The 21,329-nt window shown below is 37.4% G+C and overlaps 3 long non-coding RNA genes across 6 annotated transcripts; all 3 read left to right on the plus strand.

Moving 5' to 3' along the window:
• The first annotated feature begins 1,040 nt into the window (after window positions 1-1,040).
• Window positions 1,041-7,429, plus strand: LOC117289551. The gene is made up of 4 exons (XR_004518956.1): window positions 1,041-1,913; window positions 5,525-6,141; window positions 6,811-6,909; window positions 7,390-7,429. It is a non-coding gene; the product is annotated as an uncharacterized LOC117289551 (long non-coding RNA).
• Window positions 7,430-13,442, plus strand: LOC117289540. Of its 3 annotated transcripts, XR_004518954.1 has the most exons (4): window positions 7,430-7,471; window positions 10,210-10,387; window positions 10,673-11,029; window positions 11,143-13,442. It is a non-coding gene; the product is annotated as an uncharacterized LOC117289540 (long non-coding RNA). The 3 variants fall into 3 exon arrangements; XR_004518953.1 differs by lacking the exon at window positions 7,430-7,471 and having other exon boundaries at window positions 9,713-10,387; XR_004518955.1 differs by lacking the exon at window positions 7,430-7,471 and having other exon boundaries at window positions 9,713-10,378.
• A 1,465-nt stretch (window positions 13,443-14,907) lies between these two features.
• Window positions 14,908-21,328, plus strand: LOC117306902. 2 transcript variants are annotated; one of them, XR_004521002.1, is made up of 4 exons: window positions 14,908-14,991; window positions 16,819-16,897; window positions 18,929-19,002; window positions 21,270-21,328. It is a non-coding gene; the product is annotated as an uncharacterized LOC117306902 (long non-coding RNA). The 2 variants fall into 2 exon arrangements; XR_004521003.1 differs by lacking the exon at window positions 14,908-14,991 and adding an exon at window positions 16,232-16,680.
• The last annotated feature ends 1 nt before the right edge of the window (window position 21,329 follows it).

Consider the following 21,329-nt stretch of genomic DNA (forward strand, 5'->3'; position numbering starts at 1 on the left):
CAGTATCGAATATTATTCCCTCTTGAAAAATACCACTCGAAATAAATGCTGGATGAGTCCTCAACATTCTAGGAAACGAAATTTATAGAAGAATATTGAGGGACTAGACCACTTGGAGGTTCTTTGAAACATTTGTGGGCCGGAAAATGGACCGTTCCGGCTTTCCACTAAGCTCCGCCCACCGCGCACGTGAGCAAGACACGTGTACGAACACTCCCAATGACATTCTGCCATAGAGCTATATATATTGACTAGAGCGCTAACACCCCGTTATACACGCACTAAGGTTTGAAGCCGTGTGGGCGCATCCATGTTTATGTACAAACCAATACAAAAGCTTGAAATTTTGTACGGCAATTGTACGGCTATTTGCATTATGGTGCGTTTGTTCTTTTCTATGTGTCATCGAAGCAAAAAATGCAGCAAATGTGAACGCACAATCTGCTGATGAGCGTACAAAACTGCGAGCGCCATGTGCGTCATGTTTAAAAGGCGCGTATACTTTTTTTAGTACATCAATCAAGTCGAACATACGGTTTTCGTAGCGCGGACGTGCGCGAATGGGCAGTCGCGTACGAAGAAAGCGCACATGCCGAATTAAAAACAAATCGCGGCAATGTGTGTTCTCTTAAAATTAAAATCGTTCCGTAGTCACGCAACACATCAAACAGACCGTATTTTGTCCGACCACAATCATTGTTGTGATTGGTCAAATGGGTGAACGCGCACAGTTTGATTGATAGGCCGGATCGGTCCATAGGCGGCGGCAGAAGGCTAAAGTATGAGTTTGCGCTTCAGTAGGCCAACATTCTTGTACCAATTGATTTATTTGTTTAATACTCACAACTTACTAACTAGTAACAGTGTTAAAACCTAACCCACATAAAACAATATTATATCTCGTTTACTATTCCAACCCCACTTGGTCTGTAGCTTTTTCACAAACAATAACACACTTCTAGTGGGGACAAAGGTCAACTCTCTGTACCCCCCCCCCCCCCCAACAACACGCACGCACCCCATTACGCACTAGAGACAACTTTACGCATGGAATCCCATGGGCAATTTTGTGACAAAACAAGGATCCAAGCTCGAGAGCTGTCGACCAATCAGATCTTGGTATTTTTACCTGCACAGTTCTTAATGGATGGCATTTAACACACGAAATCCCATGGGCAATTTTGTGACAAAATGAGGATCCAAGCTCGAGAGCTGTCGACCAATCAGATCTTGGTATTTTTTACCTGCACAGTTCTTAATGGATGGCATTTAACACACGAAATCCCATGGGCAATTTTGTGACAAAATGAGGATCCAAGCTCCAGAGCTGTCGACCAATCAGATCTTGGTATTTTTTACCTGCGCAGTTCTTAATGGAGGGCATTTAACACACGAAATCCCATTAAGAATTTTGTGACAAAGCAAGGATCCATGGCCATCCAATCATATCCTGCGCTTAAATTCTGGCGCCGCACTCAATTTTTGCTAAGCAGACAAACCTGCTGAGCTGTATGCATAAAATTGGCCCCTGGATGTGTGTGACATACTACGTCAGAGAGCAGACCAATCAGAACACAGGAAGTAAAAGCCCATGAAATGCAAGCTATTATCCATCTATTGAAATCATTCATAAATACAGTGCCTTTCTTCGGGCCCAGCTTTTGTTTGTTGTTATCATGTGGAGTTTTCTACCCCTCGACTATTTTAAATAGAGCCTTTGTTTTGATGATTTACCCAGTTGTAAAAGTATTACGTAAGTTCCTTTTTTTTCTGTTAGCACGTGATTCAGTGGAAATTTCCGTTCAGATTTTTCTCGCTTTTGATAAAACTCTGGCAGCGTGGTTGGCCAGTTGACTCAACGCTAAGCTACGGTAAGGGTGGTTGTGGCAGGATGCGGATGGGATCTTTTTGAAGTAAGATGACTGAAGTTAGTTAGATATTATTTTATATTTATGGGAGTGTTTTGCCTTATTTTCATGTGCACCATGTGCTATGCTGTTCTACGTAACTTAATACTGTGTTCGCCGTCTATATGCTTCTTCTCGTATCGTAGGACGTCCTGTTGTCAAGGTGTCCCTAAAATCGCGGCAAATCTGTTACCTCTCGTGCTTAATGTAAAAACAGTCCCTAAATAAAATGTTTGTGGTTTGACCATGGTTTGACTTGCCAAGCAAAGAGTCTCCTATCCCTTGACCAAAACTTAGAACCATGTGAGGCTCCACTGGTTAGTTGCACTTGCAAATGCAAAAAGTTTTAGTGTTTTAGGCGTTTCTACAACTTTTTACAATGTACAAAAATTTGTCACAATGTTGGGCCATATAAAGAAAAATTGCCCTCCGGAAAAGTTTTCTCGAACACTTTTCAATTTACATATCATGATGATCAGATCTTGTGACTGAACATTCTTTGAAGAATTTTGTTTTAACCCTTGATAATATTAAAAATTAAAACATTTGCTAGGTGATTCAATTATCACTATTTATTTATATGTTTTACTATAAATATTAAGGAAACAAAATAAAAAATACAAGTCAGATTTGAAAGCCAATAATTTATTGTTCACACTTTTTATTAACTTTGTATTTATTTTAATTTTTGCAAATTATCATGGTCATTTTTAGAATGTCATACAAAATATTTTGAATAAAATGAAGAAACTTGCTGGCTATAGAGTCACACAAAGTCTCATAGAACACTTGTTGTCACTGCAAATGTGTCTTCCACGTATGGCTTCACCAGGAAACCATACTTTCTCGTTTGCCTCAAACTAAACAAAATGGGACGCTGTTGAAGTCATCGAAGATTGGTGTGTTGTGTGAAAATTTCAATATCCACCAAGTTTTAATGTGTTTGCATACTTATTATAAACAAATGAAGGTAATTAGGGCAGCACACCCTGAAAACAGGACCGTGGAGGGTATGACTACAATTAGATTCTGCTACCTATAGCTATATCAACTGTCCCATCAAACCTCTAAATCTATAATATAATGGAAACATTTAGCCCACCTTGTTGAGCTGTAAATGGCTCTCTTTTAACATGGGGCTCATCACAGTCGCCATTACAGTGATGAGACCGATGTTAAAAGAGTGCCATTTTTCTTTCTTTTCTTTTTGTTAGTGCTCCATGAGCATCAGTCATGGCGGATACCGGCGCCTTATAAATTTTCATTATTATTATTATTACAAGGTGGGCTAGGAAACGTTTTGCCCTCCACACTCCTGGAATTCTTATTTAAAACTGCATCTGGTAATTAGTCTATTTGCAAGCTTGTCTCTATGTTGTTTGTTCTCACAGTGAGCTCAGCCGCGTTGGTCCAGAAAATTATCCCTGCAAAAAAGAAATTGCAAACAAATGCTTACCCAATTTTCACCCTCATTAGTTAACATATATGCCTCCCCCCTCGTTGAATTGTTTCAGCTTTAAGACTGTTTTTTCCTTCAATTTAACATCTAATTATTTGAAGTTTACAAGGTCTATTGTAGCCTGATTATAGTCCAAACAAATGTCATCTACTTTACATTTTGAGCATAAAGTTGGATTATAAAAAAAACCTTGTCACACGAAGTTGTGTGCGTTTAGATGGTTGATTTCGAGACCTCAAGTTCTAAATCTGAGGTCTCGAAATCAAATTCGTGGAAAATTACTTCTTTCTCGAAAACTATGGCACTTCAGAGGGAGCTGTTTCTCACAATGTTTTATATCATCAACCTCTCCCCATTACTCGTCACCAAGAAAGGTTTTATGGTAATGATTATTTTGAGTAATTACCAATAGTGTCCACTGCCTTTAACGTCCCATCCGAAGGACAAAGCAATGGTGAAGTGTCTTGCTTAAGGACACAAGTGTCACGGCTGGGGATTCGAACCCACACTCTGCTGATCAGAAACACCAGAGTTTGAATTTGGTGCTCTTAACAGTACTTCTACAACTCCAGGTTATCTTTGTGGGCTAATGCATACCTCCACCTCTTAAGTAGAAACACTACAGGAACTCTGCATTTGACCCTTACTCTATGATTTGACATACTCACACTATGAAAATCTTCTTGTAAAATAGAGTAAATATTCATCATTCTCCTTGAAATTGCCTTTTACAATCCCTTTTGACCTTGTTTTAATGCAGTTCTCTGCTAACTAGCCATAACCTTAGTTTTAAATTGTTTTCACTGTGCTGTACTGCCAAACCCTCCTAAGGCTACCATGAACACAGCTGGATAGATTACTGTTTAATGAGGGGAAGTCAACCTGAGTGATAAGTGGTTTATTGGTCAGCCTTCACCTTGTTTAAGGTCAGCAGTACTGTGTCCAGCCATGTCCAACATACTGTGCTCCTTTACATTTGGAGTATGACACAGCATGGGCAATAACATCCATGAGGCCATGGAATTGGGGAAGTGTGAAATTACATTTCAGAGAAGAAGTCAACAAGTTAAAAGGTCTGGGCTTGGATGGGGAGCATTCCTTGAAACCATAGTGAAAGTCACAGAGCCCAGGTGAAGAAAAAATGCCCCAAGGTGAATTGGATGGTTTACAAAAGAGAAAAATTAAATTTCAGCCAATTCCTGCGTTCAATGAGATACCGGATGGTTTCACAGTGGATAGTGTCTGGTGTGATATCTTTTAATTTACAGCAACAACTTTGCCAAAACCAAATACTCCCCAGCGATCATTCATTTACAATCCTGCATGTGGAATGGGCTGCTTATGGGAAACCGATCTTTGTCAAACTTCTTTGAAACCCGATCTTCTTAAGACTGGTTAATAAAGGAAAGTTAAACAGTTAGTGGTCACTCTTAAAAATAGTCTACACAAGCTTTTTATAGTATATGGATGGTTATTGATTCTGGATTCAAGCGCTTAGTTTGTGATCCAAAAAGGCTAGGGTTTCACTTTGAACTTGCCCATGTACTTATACCTCAGTGTGGCAATAAAATTTAACAAGTTTTGGAATAAGATGACGTCATAACTTTAAATCAATGTTTAAGTATTTACCAAAAAAAATATCTGGAGAATCGTAGTTGCTACATGCAAGATCTTTGCACCCTGTGAAAGACCCTGGATATTTTTTAAAAAGCTTACACAAAGTGTGTGGTCTTTACTTATCTGTTTAAAATTAAAGGATTTGGATGTTTGGTAACACAAAAGACAATGTCCGCAGATTTACATTTAACTTACACCAAAGATAATGATTGTGTAAAGCTTTCCTAAAAATATTACTATCTGAGGTGCTGTAGTTCTTGAGAAATTCGCTCTACATGCTTAGTAGTTTTTGTGAATGATAACGGCAGGAAAACTAGAAGTGTAAATGCACCAAAAATACAATTACATGACAAACGTATTATAAGAAAGTTTACATGTAAATGGCATTCCAATGCATTCAGTCTCGTTCAAGTACTTTATTAGCACCTTGTGCCTCGTTCTAAAACTACTCTCTAACCACTGGAGCTACCAATTTTTACTCTGATGTTGTCAAACATGTTTCACAACTTAGAGAATGTTATCTTTTTTTCCCAACATGCAGTGACTGAGATTGAGAACCTGGGATGGAGTCCTTCTCATCTACATGCTCTCTCATGACAGACCCTGCAACCACTGTAATCCCGTGGTATTACGGCACAGATGGATTACGTCCACCTTAAAGGTATATTATTATCACCATTTATTCACTCTAACATCAAACCTGCACCAAACTGCATGATTAACAAGCTCACTTCCATCTACACCATCACTTTAAAATCTACTAAGCTCATTTCCATGCTTGCATGTTACATCTTAACAATCAGGGATTCGTTACAACAGCGAAAACGTACCCCATCTATAACTCCACACCATCCGTTATCAGTCACTTGTCATGTAACAACCACTCACACCATTTATAGTCACCTGAAATATTCCCAAACTAAATGGAATAATTCTGTTTGGAGGTGCATTTTCTGAATGTATGTGTTTTCTGTTCTTTATTTACTGCAATGGTGAAATGCGGAACCAACTGCCATTGGAATACGCAATATGGAGTCCAATGGAAACTGCACCAGTCATTCCAGGGCCATGAAGACTTCATTGGAGCTGTGGTGAGCGGAGGTTGCTGTGAGGAAAACAACACTTACACATTTTAAAGTTCAGGAATAGAACCTGAAGGTAAGTTTATGTTCAGGATGTTTATAGTTTAGACGTTCTTGCAGGACCAAAATTGTAAACAAAAAATCTTGAAATGATCATATTTTGTTAATTTTGGTTAAAGCCAATGAACACTTTCTGAACAGAACAACAAATTAAAGTGCACAGATTAATAAATAACTCACATGGTTTACAGAAGGTAATGGTTAAAGACTTCCCTGTGAAATATTATTCCATGAAATGCTTTACTTTTTGAGAACACATTAATACAATTATCAATTCTCAATATCGAAAACAACTGATTTATTATAAACACTTGTTGTGACACGGCGAAACATGCGTAAACATAGGTGGGTTTTCCCGTTATTTTTTCCCGACTCTGATGACCGATTGAGCTTAAATTTTCACAGGTTTGTGTACAAGTTGTGATACACGAAGTGTGGGTCTTTGGACAATACTGTTTTATCGATGATGTGCTATTGCTTAAAAGAGAGCCTCCTGCAAAGGAAAATGTCAAATTGAGTTTTGCGCTTCACTATTCAAATTGATATGAAAATTGTTGAGTTCTTTTTGGGTTTTTTTATTTTTTTTTATTTGGGGGGGAGGGTCTCTGACTTCATTTTATAACAATGGTGTGAATGCCATTTTGTTTGAAGCCCTTCAACATCTTTTACGTTTCATTCCCTTCAGCTGTTTTCTAGGCCATGATGACTCATTGGAGCTGTGGTGAGCGGAGGTATGCTGTGCGGAAACGACACTCATTTAAAAGTTCAGGAATACAACCTGAGGGTAAGTTTGTTTTCATGATGTTAATAGTTTGGAAGTTCATTCAGGACCGTAATTTGTAAAGAATTTTCCTGAAATGATGATATTTTGTTAATTTATGTTAAAGAGGGGCTCCTGCAAAGGTCAAATTGAGCTTTGCGATTCACTATTTTTCAATAAAATTGTTTATCTGGGGGAAGGGTCTCTGACTTCATTTTGTAATGGTGTAAAATGCTATTATGTCTGATGCCCAACAATTTTTTTTATAGAAATAAAACAATAGTGGATATCATCATATTTTGAAATACATGGTCGATAAATTGTTGTACATAAATTGTTCATTTCATTTTGAAACTCTGAGTTAATTTGACTGACACAGAAATTCCACTTGGGAATGTACAGACACATTTTTTGTTGTGTCTGATGATGTCATGTTACATTAACTCAATGATTGAGCTAATTTTGTGGTTTGAATGCAGTTATTGAATGATTCTCCATATACAGGTGATGTCACAAGGATAATGGCTACCAAGGATCATGGAAGGAGGACGAGGGTGTCTTATGGTCTGAGGATGCAAGTTTCCAGGTAAGACGACTTAAGAAAGTAAAATACAGTATAAGTTGTTACTGTCCATAAGTATTAAGTCGTAAAAAAAGTGCTTTTGAAAACTTAATGTGGCTTATTTTGAATGCCCAAACAAAACTAGCTCAATAAAACCATGCAGTTTAACCCTTAACAAACCTAAACATTCCTTTCTTTCCTCTGATGTGATCATCAGTGTTCATCAAAGTTTAACGACAAATTTACAGTTTATTTTACGATTTGCTAAATGCAGACTAACGAGTTGATGAGAAATATTTGACTCTAAAAATTCAAAGAAATAAACCCTAACGAATAATATGATAGAAAAACTCAAACCCACATTTATGTTGACCTAAATTATTCCCAAACTAAATGGAATAATTCTATTTGGAAGTGCATTTTCTGAATGTATCTATTTTTTGTCTTTTATTTACTGCAATGGTAAATGCGAAACCAACTGCCTGTGAAGTACGGAGTCCAATGAAAACTGCACATCAATGGCGTCTGCGTTCGCGCTGGTGACGTCCATCCGCAGATGACCAAGAAGACAACCGCTGGTTGCCTGGCTTCATAGAGGAGTGTTCCTGTCTCCCTGGTGGATGAGAGAATGCATTGCAGTCTGATGGATCAACAACAGATGTAATTATGGCAACTATATTTGTTTTGACAGAAAACTAAAACAGATTTTACACATGTAATAACATAACTTTAAAGGCAGTGGACACTATTGGTAATTGTCAAAGACTAGCCTTCACAGTTGGTGTATCTCAACATACGCATAAAACAACAAACCTGTGAAAATTTGAGCTCAATCGGTCATCAAAGTTGCGAGATAGTAATGAAAGAAGAAAACACCCTTCTCACACGAAGTTGTGTGCGTTTATAGATGGTTGATTTTGAGACCTCAAGTTCTAAACTTGAGGTCTCGAAATCAAATTCAGAGAAAATTACTTCTTTCTCCAAAACTATGGCACTTCAGAGGGAGCTGTTTCTAACAATGTTTTATACCACCAACCTCTCCCCATTACTTGTCACCAAGAAAGGTTTTATGTTATAATTATTTTGAGTAATTACCAATAGTGTCCACTGCCTTTAAAGGATTGCGCAGAAAGTTTGTTGCGTCAATCTTTTTACAACAATCGATGTCTTTGAGATGACATAAATAGTACTAACTTGTTGTTGAAAAGCAGCGACTGAACTCAATTTTTGAACTAACTTAATGATGCAGTTGTTGAATGATTCTCCATATACAGGTGATGTCACAAGGATAATGGCTACCAAGGATCATGGAAGGAGGACGAGGGTGTCTTATGGTCTGAGGATGCAAGTTTCCAGGCAAGACGACTTAAGAAAGTAAAATACAGTATAAGTTAGTTCTGTCCATAAGTATTAAGTCATAAAAAAAAGTGCTTTTGAAAACTTAATGTGGCTTATTTTGAATGCCCAAACAAAACTAGCTCAATAAAACCATGCAGTTTAACCCTTAACAAAACCTAAACATTCCTTTCTTTCCTCTGATGTGTTCATAAGTGTTCATCAAAGTTTAACGAAAAATTTACAATTTATTTTACGATTTGCTAAATGCAGACAAACAAGTTGATGAGAAATATTTGACTCTAAAAATTCAAAGAAATAAACCCTAACGAATAATATGATTGAAAAACTCAAACCCACATTTATGTTGACCTAAATTATTCCCAAACTAAATGGAATAATTCTATTTGGAAGTGCATTTTCTGAATGTATCAATTTTTTGTCTTTTATTTACTGCAATGGTGAAATGCGAAACCAACTGCCTGTGAAGTACGGAGTCCAATGAAAACTGCACATCAATTGTGTCTGCGTTCGTACTGGTGACGTCCATCCGCAGATGACCAAGAAGACAACCGCTGGTTGCCTGGCTTCATAGAGGAGTGTTCCTGTGTTCCTGTCTCCCTGGTCGATGAGAGAATGCATTGCAGTCTGATGGATCAACAACAGATGTAATAATGGTAACCATACTTGTTTTCACAAGAAACTAAAACAGACTTTACACATGTAATAACATAACTTTAAAGCATTGCGCAGAAAGTTTGTTGCGTCAATCTTTTTACAACAATCGATGTCTTTGAGATGACATAAACAGTTCAAACTTGTTGTTGAAAAGCAGCGACTGAACTCAATTTTTGAACTAACTTAATGATGCAGTTGTTGAATGATTCTCCATATACAGGTGATGTCACAAGGATAATGGCTACCAAGGATCATGGAAGGAGGACGAGGGTGTCTTATGGTCTGAGGATGCAAGTTTCCAGGTAAGACGACTTAAGAAAGTAAAAAACAGTACAAGTTATTACTGTCCATAAGTATTAAGTCGTAAAAAAGTGCTTTTGCAAACTTAATGTGGCTTATTTTGAATGCCCAAACAAAACTAGCTCAATAAACCATGCAGTTTAACCCTTAACAAAACCTAAACATTCCTGTCTTTCCTCTGATGTGTTCATAAGTGTTCATCAAAGTTTAACGAAAAATTTACAATTTTCTTTACGATTTGCTAAATGCAGACAAACGAGTTGATGAGAAATATTTGACTCTCTAAAAATTCAAAGATGATAGAAAAACTCAAACCCACATTTATGTTAACCTAAATTATTCCCAAACTAAATGGAATAATTCTATTTGGAAGTGCATTTTCTGAATGTATCTATTTTTTGTCTTTTATTTACTGCAATGGTGAAATGCGAAACCAACTGCCTGTGAAGTACGGAGTCCAATGAAAACTGCACATCAATGGTGTCTGCATTCGTGCTGGTGATGTCCATCCGCCGATGATCAAGTAGACAACCGCTGGTTCCTTGCTTCATAGAGGAGTGTTCCTGTCTCCCTGGTCGATGAGAGAATGCATTGCAGTCTGATGGATCAACAACAGATGTAATAATGGTAACCATACTTGTTTTCACAAGAAACTAAAACGGTTTTTACACATGGAATAACATAACTTGAAAGAATTGTGCAGAGAGTTTGTTGCATCAATCTTTTTAACAGTCTGCGTCTTTGAGATGACAGAAACTTCAAACTTTTTCATGAAAAGTAGTGTTTGAACTCAATTTTTGAGCTAATTTTGTGATTTGATTTTGAAGCAGTAGTTCCGTAATGATCATCACATGATTACATTATATTAGTCTCCATATGGTTTGTACTGATGTGATAACAACTTTCTTTCAGATGGCGCTCCCCTAGAGGTCATCCGCTAGATGGCGTCTATACAAGAATGCTACCAATGGCCATTGATGTAACATTCTTAGATCGGCTGAAGGACACAACCAGAAACAACTGAGCTTAAGATGCTGATGCTGGACGGGGCGTTGAAGGCGGCCATCAGAGGTTCCCGAGATGGCGTCAGCTAAAGACAACCTGTCGCTCAACTACTACTTACATACAGGTTATTGTGATGACTACTTTTCTCCCATCCTGTCAACATGGACCATGAAGATGTGACATCACAACACAAAGATAGATACGTCATGGCTTGAGGAGATATACATCAAGTATTTCTACAACTACTTACCAGGATCCTTGAAGGTAAGATCTCTTTTAGCTAATAAATCTGAGAAATCCATTAACGTGCGGAAAATAAACTTTGCTTAAACACAAAAATTGAACTTACAAATCTTTTTGTTTCAATTTTGTTACAGGATGAACAGAGTGGAACAACTAAGAGTTGGTTACGTCAAGATGCTGAGCCAAATTATGCAGCACCAATAAAACCGTTGATTCAGCACAGTCTTTGTAAAGGAGGACTGTTTCTTCATGATGACTGCCCTCATCTAAGAATGTATCCAAATTGGTGGTACCAGCTTCGACTGTTACTAAGGATGTACTTCGACCATTGAGTATTCGTTCCAAGAGCATGAACAACATTGAACAAATCTTCAAATGGATCTTGATATGACAGCATGATCAGCCGGATTCATCTGCAGATTGAACTCACGTACACAACAAATTTTTCTTATTGTGGAACAATGACTTGAATATTAGTATTGTTTGAAGCTTTGCATGGTGAAGAGAAATAGGAAGAAACTATAAATATGTATATTTAACTTGTGGGTACACTCTTTTGTATGAGTGTTGGCTCTGAAAAAACTCTGTGTGAGTGTTTGATCAAGGCTGATTTGTCATGGTGTCCCAGACTGCCGTGTGCTTGGATGTTTCTTGCTTCTCATGGATATGAATGCAGCAGGTCTCCTCTATGTGTCATCGCATTCGGAGGGAATGCTGGTCTTCTGTGTGAAGTGATGTTTGAATCTTGATGTTTCTGGGTTGAGCTTGGCTGATGATTTGTTGGAGCTTGTGAGATGCATGGCCGATGTATGGAAGGGTGATGGTAGCCTTGAACTGCGGACTTTTGTCTACTTGTGTGATGAGGAATGGCTTCGGCTGGCTGCAGGAATTGAAGGTCTTTTATTTAGTCGTTGAGTTGTAGTGATGTCTTGATGTGATGAAGTTCCTGCTTCAAGCTGCCTTGTTCAACTTATTTTGTAGACAGAATACGTAATAACTTGTAATGAGATAATTCCTTACAAGTTAATGTATTCACATTTTTAATGTTGCATGTTTGTAATGAGGTATTTCATTACACTCATGCAAAACATTCTTGCAATGAAATACCTCATTGCAAGTATGTCAAAGTTTCAAGTGCGTAATGAAGTACTGCATTACAAGCATGAAACAAGTTATGTAAATTTGTAATGCAATTGCTCATTACAATTATGAAACAATAGGGCAAACTCATTACAAATATAAAGACAACAAGCTTGTCAAGAAGTGTATATGAGTGGTTTAACATTACAAACTAATAAAACTTAGTATTACTTTTACTGAATTTGAATATTGTATTAAATATGAATGGTACCTTTTATTGTGTCGTTCCGTTATTCATCCAAACAATATTATTAGTGTTCTGGGGGTACCCCCACATGGTGGCCACCATGTTTTTTTTGTATTAGTTATTATTTAAGGACATGTAAATATTGTGACTCACATTGGGTTCAATAACTGTTATTGAGGTTTTAAATTACAATGGTCATGACATTGTACTGTGTTACTTGAGGGTGTTTGAGTCCTCATTGTTATGCTAATTAATTACAATGTTCATTGTTACGAGCTAGGTAGGCATTAATTTGTGCATGATGTTGAGTTTTTGCTCAATAGAGGGCGCTGTTCGCCGGGCACCGAGTACTAGTTGTTATATTAATTAATTACAATGGTTATAACAAAGGTCACAACATTTATATTATCTACTGTTAATTATGTTGCATTAATGTCACACTCGGTATTGATAATCTTTATACCTTGCAATAGTTGAGATTGCTCGTTAATTATGTTTTTTTAATTTTATACAAAGGACATGACATTAGTTTTATTATCTGGTGTTAATTTTGTGGCAAAAATGCCACACTAAGATTGGTATTGTGATATACCATTCACAACAGTTTTATAGTTGAGAGTACTTGTTAACACGGTTTATTTTAATTACAAAATTGTTGACAAGTTTGATATTTGCCTATGTAGATTGCTATTTGATGCTAATATCAGGGTTTTCAAGAGTACTTTCTCACAAGAGTGTTTCTTCACTCTGCAGACAAAGGGAGCTAGCCACTATAGTAATGACTTCCGATATAGGATATTGATTGAAATTATGTAATGTATCTAATCTTAAACAAAGGAAAGTAATTAATTGGTTTTACTGCAAGAAAACGGTACTGTATATAAAATTTTCTTTAACCGCATAATCATGGTCAACAACTTTAATTGAACAATTGAAAGCATTTAAGTCATAGTTATTATAGATAAGTTGAAGTGGGGTTTTCCAGAGTATTTGTTATCTCTGGTTTTTCACTCCGTAGGCTAGGTATCAAAGGGGGGTAACATTTCAAAGAAGCAATTGTTGTAATGGTTACAAACTTGGATGTATTATGATCCCTTTAACTGTTGTGGGGTGGAAGATGACAACCTTCACGTGGTCCACCCTGTTGTTAACTAATGTCATCAAAGACCTTTTCGCAAATTCTTTTGCAAAGCGCTTACTGTTGAACGAGGTGCATGCTGATCCAGCTCGCAGTCAAACTTGATCGCTATGCATGCGTACCAAGTATTTGCGATGAGGTCAAAACCAATCTATGTAGCAACTCCTTGTTTTCATACTGGTGTTGTCTTGTAGCCTAATTATTTTTAGTAGGCCCTATTAATGCCTATTACCATAACTATCAATCACTTAAAGGCAGTGGACACTACTGGTAATTACTCAGAATAATTATTAGCATAAAACCTTACTTGGTAACGAGTAATTGGGAGAAGTTGATTGTATAAAACATTGTGAGAAATGGCTCCTTCTGAAGTGCCATAGTTTTTGAGAAAGAAGTCATTTTCCACAAATTTGATTTCGAAACATCAGATTTAGAATTTGAAGTCTCAAATTAAGCATCTGAAAGCACACAACTGCGTGTGACAAGGGTGTTTTTTCTTTCATTATTATCTCTCTACTTCGACGACCGATTGAGCTCGAATTTTTACAGGTTTTTTATTTTATGCATATGTTGAGATACACCAACTGTGAAGACTAGTCTTTAACAGTTACCAATAGTGTCCACTGTCTTTAACTTTGAAGTGTTTTTTGCCCGTTATGTGTATAGTAAGTTCAAAATGTTCATTTTATTTTGCCATATTTATGTTTATGGCTTTAGTGTGAAATAAATACCTTGGTCATGTGAAACAAGAAACAATATTGTGATATATAATTAACATTTTAAAATAATAAAATACCCCTGTAAAAGAAATTGCATTGTTTTGCCACTAGTGAAAAATGTCTTTAAACACATTGTACTTTAACCCAAAGCCGCTGCACTCAAGCTTGGCTGCACTACTTTATTGCCAAAACTATAAGAATAATTATCCCTAGATCAAGACACAGTTGGAGAAGTGTTATCGCGGTAACGCTTCTTATACTCCTTTTTTGAGATATTATTGCAAAAATTCCTGAGAAGTGTTACCTCTGTACACTTTTAATACTTCTTTTAAGATATTGCCAACTTGTTAACATTATAACTACTATAATATTATTAGTCAAGGGCTGTTCCTGTCAAGGCAATAATTATTTAAAATGGTCAAAATTAGTATAATAGGACACAGAGTGCAATTTCCACCATTCTCCCCAGGACTGGAACAATCCCGGGTTTGCCCCTCCCATCATCCCCCCCCCCCCCCCCCCCCCCCCAGGGCCTAGGTGGCATGGCATCCAGGGCCCATTATTTCAAAGAATTGTATGCTTAGCAGAAATGAGCTGGATACCACTCACAAACTGTACACATGACATGGTATTATGCTGGTAACCTTAGTCTGGTAGTATATTTTTGTTATAACAGGGCCAAAGAAAATTAATTTCATCTACGAACAACCCTAGCGCCCTCTGTAGACTAGTTATGTTTAGTATTGCATTCCGTGATCAATTCAAGATGGTGAACATCATCGCGGGAAGTATAAAATGAGTAAGTGGACAATTTTGACTGTTAATATCTGTGTAAAGTATTATTTATGAAGCAACTAAAGCACACAAGTCAAGCTAAGGGCTGTTAGATTACATTTATCTGGTTCATTCCGCCGTCCGCTGGAGAGAAGCTACTTTTAAATCGTTTTCTTCGGTTAGCTGGTCTACGCCGCATCTAGTTTGTAATGTTATTGAATGTCACTGTGTCAGCTAATGTACATGTATTTAATATACGTAGTGTATTGAAAGGCATTGTACACGTTTGGTGATATTATTGTCAAAGACCAGTCTTCTCACTTGGTGTATCCCATATAAACCATAGATGGAGTCGTTTCCTACATTATTTTATACTTCCATCAGCTCTCCAAGTCCAATGATCGTTACCAAGTCAGTTTTAAATTAAGTTAATTTTTATTTTGAGTACTAAAATAGTTATATTAATAACCAAACGTGTACTTTCCTTTAATATAATAGGGCTATTTTATAAGTATAAATCCACACTAGTTAGTATAGTTAAAGTACATATTAATGTAGTGTCACCGTGTTCAGGTGGTTAGACTGCAGGACTTACATCACAAGATTGTGGGTTCGAATCCCCCAGCTAACCGCTGATTTCACAATGACTAGAGAACAAATATCGTCGTCTAGTTACTGAATCACAATTTCTTGATTTGTTCAATTCATAATCATGTTAAACCAATGTTTGTACTATGAGAGAGATTAGTGTGAATGGTGAGTTGCGATATCGTAAACCTTTCTCCCGGAAGTTAACTAGACTGTGTGCACACAAAACGACAGACTGTCCAACATAATAATAATAATAATAATAATAATAATAATATTAATAATAATAATAATTTCTGGAGGTTGGTGAGGTCCTGCTGGAGGGTAGTGACATCGTCCTGGGATCTGATGGGCCGGTATAAAAAACATTCATCTGCGAAAAGGCGAATTCCAATTGAAACACAGTCCGTCAGGTCGTTTATAAACACCAGAAGTAAGAGGGGATCAAGCACAGCCCAGGTCGAAATTCCAGTTGAACCTAGTTAAACTGGAACTAGTTGAAACCAGTTGATAAACTAGTTAAACACAGTTAAAACCAGTTGGTTTAATATGGAAAATGGACAGAAACCAACTGGTTTATAATAATAAGACATTTATAAACCAACTGGTTTATAATTTCAACCTAGTTGAACACAGTTAAACCTAGTCCAAACCAGTTGGTTAATATGGAAAATGGACGAGCTTGGTCACTTTCCAGTTGAACCAGTTGACCCCAGTTAACTAGGTTCAACTGGAATTTTGACCTGGGAGTATCCTGCAAAACTCCTGAAGCTTCATTGGATAGGTTGCTGCTCTTCTTCAAGAATGACTTGTTGGGTGCGACCTGTCAGAAAATCCTGTATCCAGGACAAGAGGTGACCACTCATGCCAATAAGGTGTTGTTTCAGGAGAAGACGCTCATGTGGGACTCTTTCAACGGTCTTTGAGAAGTCCAAGAAAACTCTATCAATTTGGTCTTTGCACTTTGGCATCTGGTGATTGTGTGATCCCCTTGTGTGACATGTCTTTTTTATTCCTTCTTCTTAGACATTGTTGTTTCCTTCCTCCAAGATTCTACTATCCTTGGAGTACATGTAGATTTGCAGAATCTGGAAGACTTTTGAACTACTTACTACTAGGGCAGAAGGTAGAAAAGGTTTATGACATGAGTACCTGGATTTATTGCCCCAAAGTTGGTAGTTGCTTGAGGATTATTTGATGCAATTGACATAATAATTTATAATTTATCCTTAATTTCTATTCTTTGACCATTGATCTTTTTTAGATTCAATAGGATCTTCACCATACAATGAAGTAACTTAATGCAATCCCGTTATTACTCAATCTGGCCAGTAGCTATAAAGGTAAGTTTAATTTTTTTGAAGCCAATAGACAAGGTCTAATGAATGGAACAAAATGGTAGTCATGAACCCATGAACAGCAGTGTAAAACCGGAAGGGTCTTGGCCATTTGATAAAGGCTCGAGCGGAAGGCGAGGGCCTTTAATCATGGCCACGACCCTGCATAGTTTTAAACAGAAATTTAAGAACAAGTGAATGCTATTTGTTCCCATTCATAATATGCCTTTTTGGTTCAAAGGCATAATATATTAAGAAACTCTGTAAAAATGTATCCGTTTTCCGGCGACCTTGAGCTCCGTGCTTGTGTTTAATTTCTATGACTCGGACAGTTTTTGGATGCATTCTTGGTGCAAGACGTTCCGCATTCTTGGTGCAAGACGTTCCTCGTTTTTCTTTAACACAACACACAGCGCGGCCAACTCACCAACAGTGCCTGCATTGCCCGCAACAAGAACTGTCTTGCATCAAGACTAGTGTATAGTAACCAAAAATAATCGGTTATAAACGGAGTTCCAGCTGGTCATTATCACCATTAAACACTTTCTTTGTTATGCTCTTGCATACTCACTTCCTTTTTTTAATGGAGCCTTTGTTGCCATGAAATTCCTTTGAGCAGTTGAAAGCATTTTGTAAGACCTTTGTAAGTAAGCACTTATGCATAAAGTTCTGCTACTCTAAGCAGCATGGTCAGTGGATGCATAGAGTTAGGACAGAGGTGACTGTGGTAGTGCTGGGCTGGCCATTTTAATAGTAACAGCTGAATAATAACCTGATGTAGTAGTATTTGGCCTATACCATTTGCACCATGTGCCATGTAAGTAGCATGCTTCCTACCATGACTACTAAAATAGGTTCTTTTTGCTAGCTACCGTCTCTTTAAATCTCAAGCCTTCGAGTGACAAACATTTTGCCCTGCACTTCTTGCAACTGGGATTTCCTTACGTTGGGCCTCAAAACACAGGATCAATTCTTCAAGAAACATCTTATCAGGGTCAACATTGACTTTCTGAAAAATGGCACTCGGGTTACTTAAGTGATTTATATTTTATACATTCTTTCATATTCATTAATCCCTTCACATCTGTGGCTAGAAATGCAAGTTCAGCATTCGACATAAACACTCATAAACATACATTTTTGGGGAAAAAAACGGATGAAGAAGAAAGACACCTTACATTTTATACAGTTTAATTAATCTTTATATCTTTCTAGGGTAGCCCACCTTGGTGGGCTGTTAATGCAATATTTTGATGCAGCCATTTAATGCGGCAGTCATGGCCAAGCTGATGAGAACACCAAATTCAAGCTCTGGTGTTTCTGATCAGCAGAGTGTGGGTTTGACTCCCAGTGTTGACATTTTGTGTGATTAAGCATTTTTAATAATACTTGGTTGTTACATGTACATTTATAGTGCGCTTTATCACACCCCTAAGGGGCATATCAAAGTGCACATTATTTTACCTGCCAGGTACAGTGGAGCTAACATTTATGAGACCTATTTTTTAAAATTGTTTTACAAGGTGCTATGGCGCATTATGCAGCCAATTAAACCAGGAATACTGGGGCGCAGTAACCTGTTCACTTTTCGATGTAAACTGCACTATTTTTTACATGCTGCTCACAACACACGGGACCAACAGCTTTACGTTCAATCAGAAAGTCAAAGCGATGGTTAAGTGTCCTAATCATTATTGCTCCGTCCTTCAGATGGGACGTAAAGCTGTAGTTGATGTGTGTTGTGGAATGTATGAAAATCAGCACACTTATCATATATAGCGAATGGTTTTGCCCATTATGTTCCTGGTCTGATCAGCAGCATATTGCACCACAGCACATTGAAACCATTACATGATGCTATAAAGGAATACGTCTCATACTTTGATACACCCCTAGGGGTGTGATAAAGCGCTGTATAAGAACCAAGTATTGTTAGTACTATTTATTTATTCTAATTTAGGCCCTGATGTGATTCAAGTGTGTTTGATCATGACCACTTGTTTTAACTGATTATGTGTATATTTTGTTCTCTTTTAGACCATGCTTTGACAGAAACTCTGATACAAATGTTTCTGACAATGATTTGTAAATCATCATGCTGCTGTTCTGTAGTAAGTACATACATGTATTCTAAAATGTGTCTTTATAGAGGCACTGAACACTAGTAGTAATTACACCAAATAATTGTTAGCCCAAAAACTTTATATTTTTGGTCACGAGCAGTGGAGAGCTGTTGATAGTGTATAAGCAAATTGTGAGAAACATCTCCTTCTGAAGTAACATAGGTTTATAGGTAGTTTTCGAAAAAAGTTTTGCAACAAGGGTTTTTTTTATCGTTATTTGGTTTTTCAACTTTGATGACGAATAGGCCCTTCCCATGAAATATGCAAATGAGACAAGCACATGCGCATAAACACCTATGGATGACAAATTCAAAAAGGAGTTGGATCGTGCATGCCAAACTCTTGAGGGAGCTGGTTTCATTTTTGGGTTTCATTTTCATTGGCCAGATGCCAGTAAGTTGTCCTGTAGCTGTTTTTAGAAACCAAAAGAAAAAGGAGACAAATAATTGTCTTCATTTTAAATCTCTTATAAATAATTGGCACAAACGAAGATATTGAGGATGCAGAAAGGAACAATTGTAAGCTGATCGTGAAGAGGCTGATCAAAGAAGTGGAGGAACTTAAGACTGGAAAACATCACTCTATGGCTCAAAATATTGGCTCTGCTTACCGCAAAATTATTCTGCGCTTATGAACACCAGCCTTTAATTTCTTCACTAGCTGTGTATAGTGTAGAATGCCTAGTTGTGGTAAGCTGGAGTACACACACACATGCCAGAATCCCTGCTAATTATCCATTAAAACATTATTTGTTTTTGCTCAAAGTTTGTAGATCATTTACAGATTTCAGCAAACAGCTCTGGAATAACTATATTTTTGTAGACCCATTTTGCCTTCAAAATTGTGTATATATATTCTGTGAATAAATAAATCTTTCAATGTATAAACATCCAATCCAAACCACAGTATGGGTGATGGGTAAAAACATCACAATCTTTCAGATAACTGGATCTTCTTGTATTGTTTCCCTCTAGTGTATGGACATTTTATTTAGAACCCTTTTACCCCTTTCTGCACCAACAACAATTCAATAAACAAATTAATGAAAGAGTCTAGCTACGGTCCTTATGGTTGAAACACCCTGGTTTACCAATATTGGACAAACTGTGGACTTCTTTATTGCCTCGTTGACTCATTTATGGAATCCACCCAGACAAAGAGCCTAACCCTACCCCTCCCCCACCCCCTCCACCCTTTGCTATTCACACCACAAGTATGAAGTTGATCACTGTAGACTTCTTTATTGCCTCTCTGATTCATTTAGGGAATCCATATTCCAGACAAAGAGCCTAACCCTAACCCCCCCCCCCCACACCCTTTGCTAACCACACCACCAAGTATGAAGGTGATCACTGTGTGCTGCTTCATGGCCTCTCTGATTCATTTAGGGAATCCATATTACAGACAAAGAGCTTAACCCTACCCCCCCCCCCCACCCTCCCACCCTTTGCTATCCATACCACCAAGTATGAAGGTGATCACTGTGTGCTGCTTCATGACCTCTCTGATTCATTTAGGGAATCCATATTACAGACAAAGAGCTTAACCCTACCCCCCCCCCCACCCCTCCTACCCTTTGCTATCCATACCACCAAGTGTGAAGGTGATCACTTTGTGCTGCTTCATGGCCTCTCTGATTCATTTAGGGAATCCATATTACAGACAAAGAGCTTAACCCTAACCCCCCCCCCCCCACCCCTCCCACCCTTTGCTATCCATACCACCACCAAGTATGAAGGTGATCACTGTTGACTTTTTCATTGCCTCTCTGATTCATTTAGGGAATCTGTATTCCAGACAAAGGGCCTTCAACTCTTTTTTTTTAAGAAAGCCATTGATGGAAGCAAGCAAACTTCTTTCTGATAAGCTGTGTAATGTCTTATATAGAAATTCAACTTAAGAATGGTCAAAGTTACCTATAAATGAAATATGCATAAAGAGCTAAAAAGAAACCCTAGTTTGAGATGAAGGGAAAAACGTGTGAATTAATAGCAACACCAGACTGTGAATCCATGAACATGAAGTATTGAAAACAAAGTAATCTGTTTTCATGATTATTGAAATTGTGCACCAAGCCTCATGAACAAAGAGTACTCACAACTGTGATTTATTTGTTTTTTATGTCCTTTCCTTAACTGGGTCTCTTTTTGTTATTGACATCTACAAGTTCAGATTTTGTAATGCTGTGTGTCATTGTTCATAAATAGTCTTATAAACATTTTAATTGCATGTGTTTTTTTTTTCATGTTTCTTAGGATTTGTCTATGTGAAATGTTTGACATCACTGAAGGAGCAAGTATCATCAAAGGACTATG

The sequence above is a fragment of the Asterias rubens genome, chromosome 1 (genome assembly GCF_902459465.1).
Source record: "Asterias rubens chromosome 1, eAstRub1.3, whole genome shotgun sequence".
Taxonomy (NCBI): domain Eukaryota; kingdom Metazoa; phylum Echinodermata; class Asteroidea; order Forcipulatida; family Asteriidae; genus Asterias; species Asterias rubens.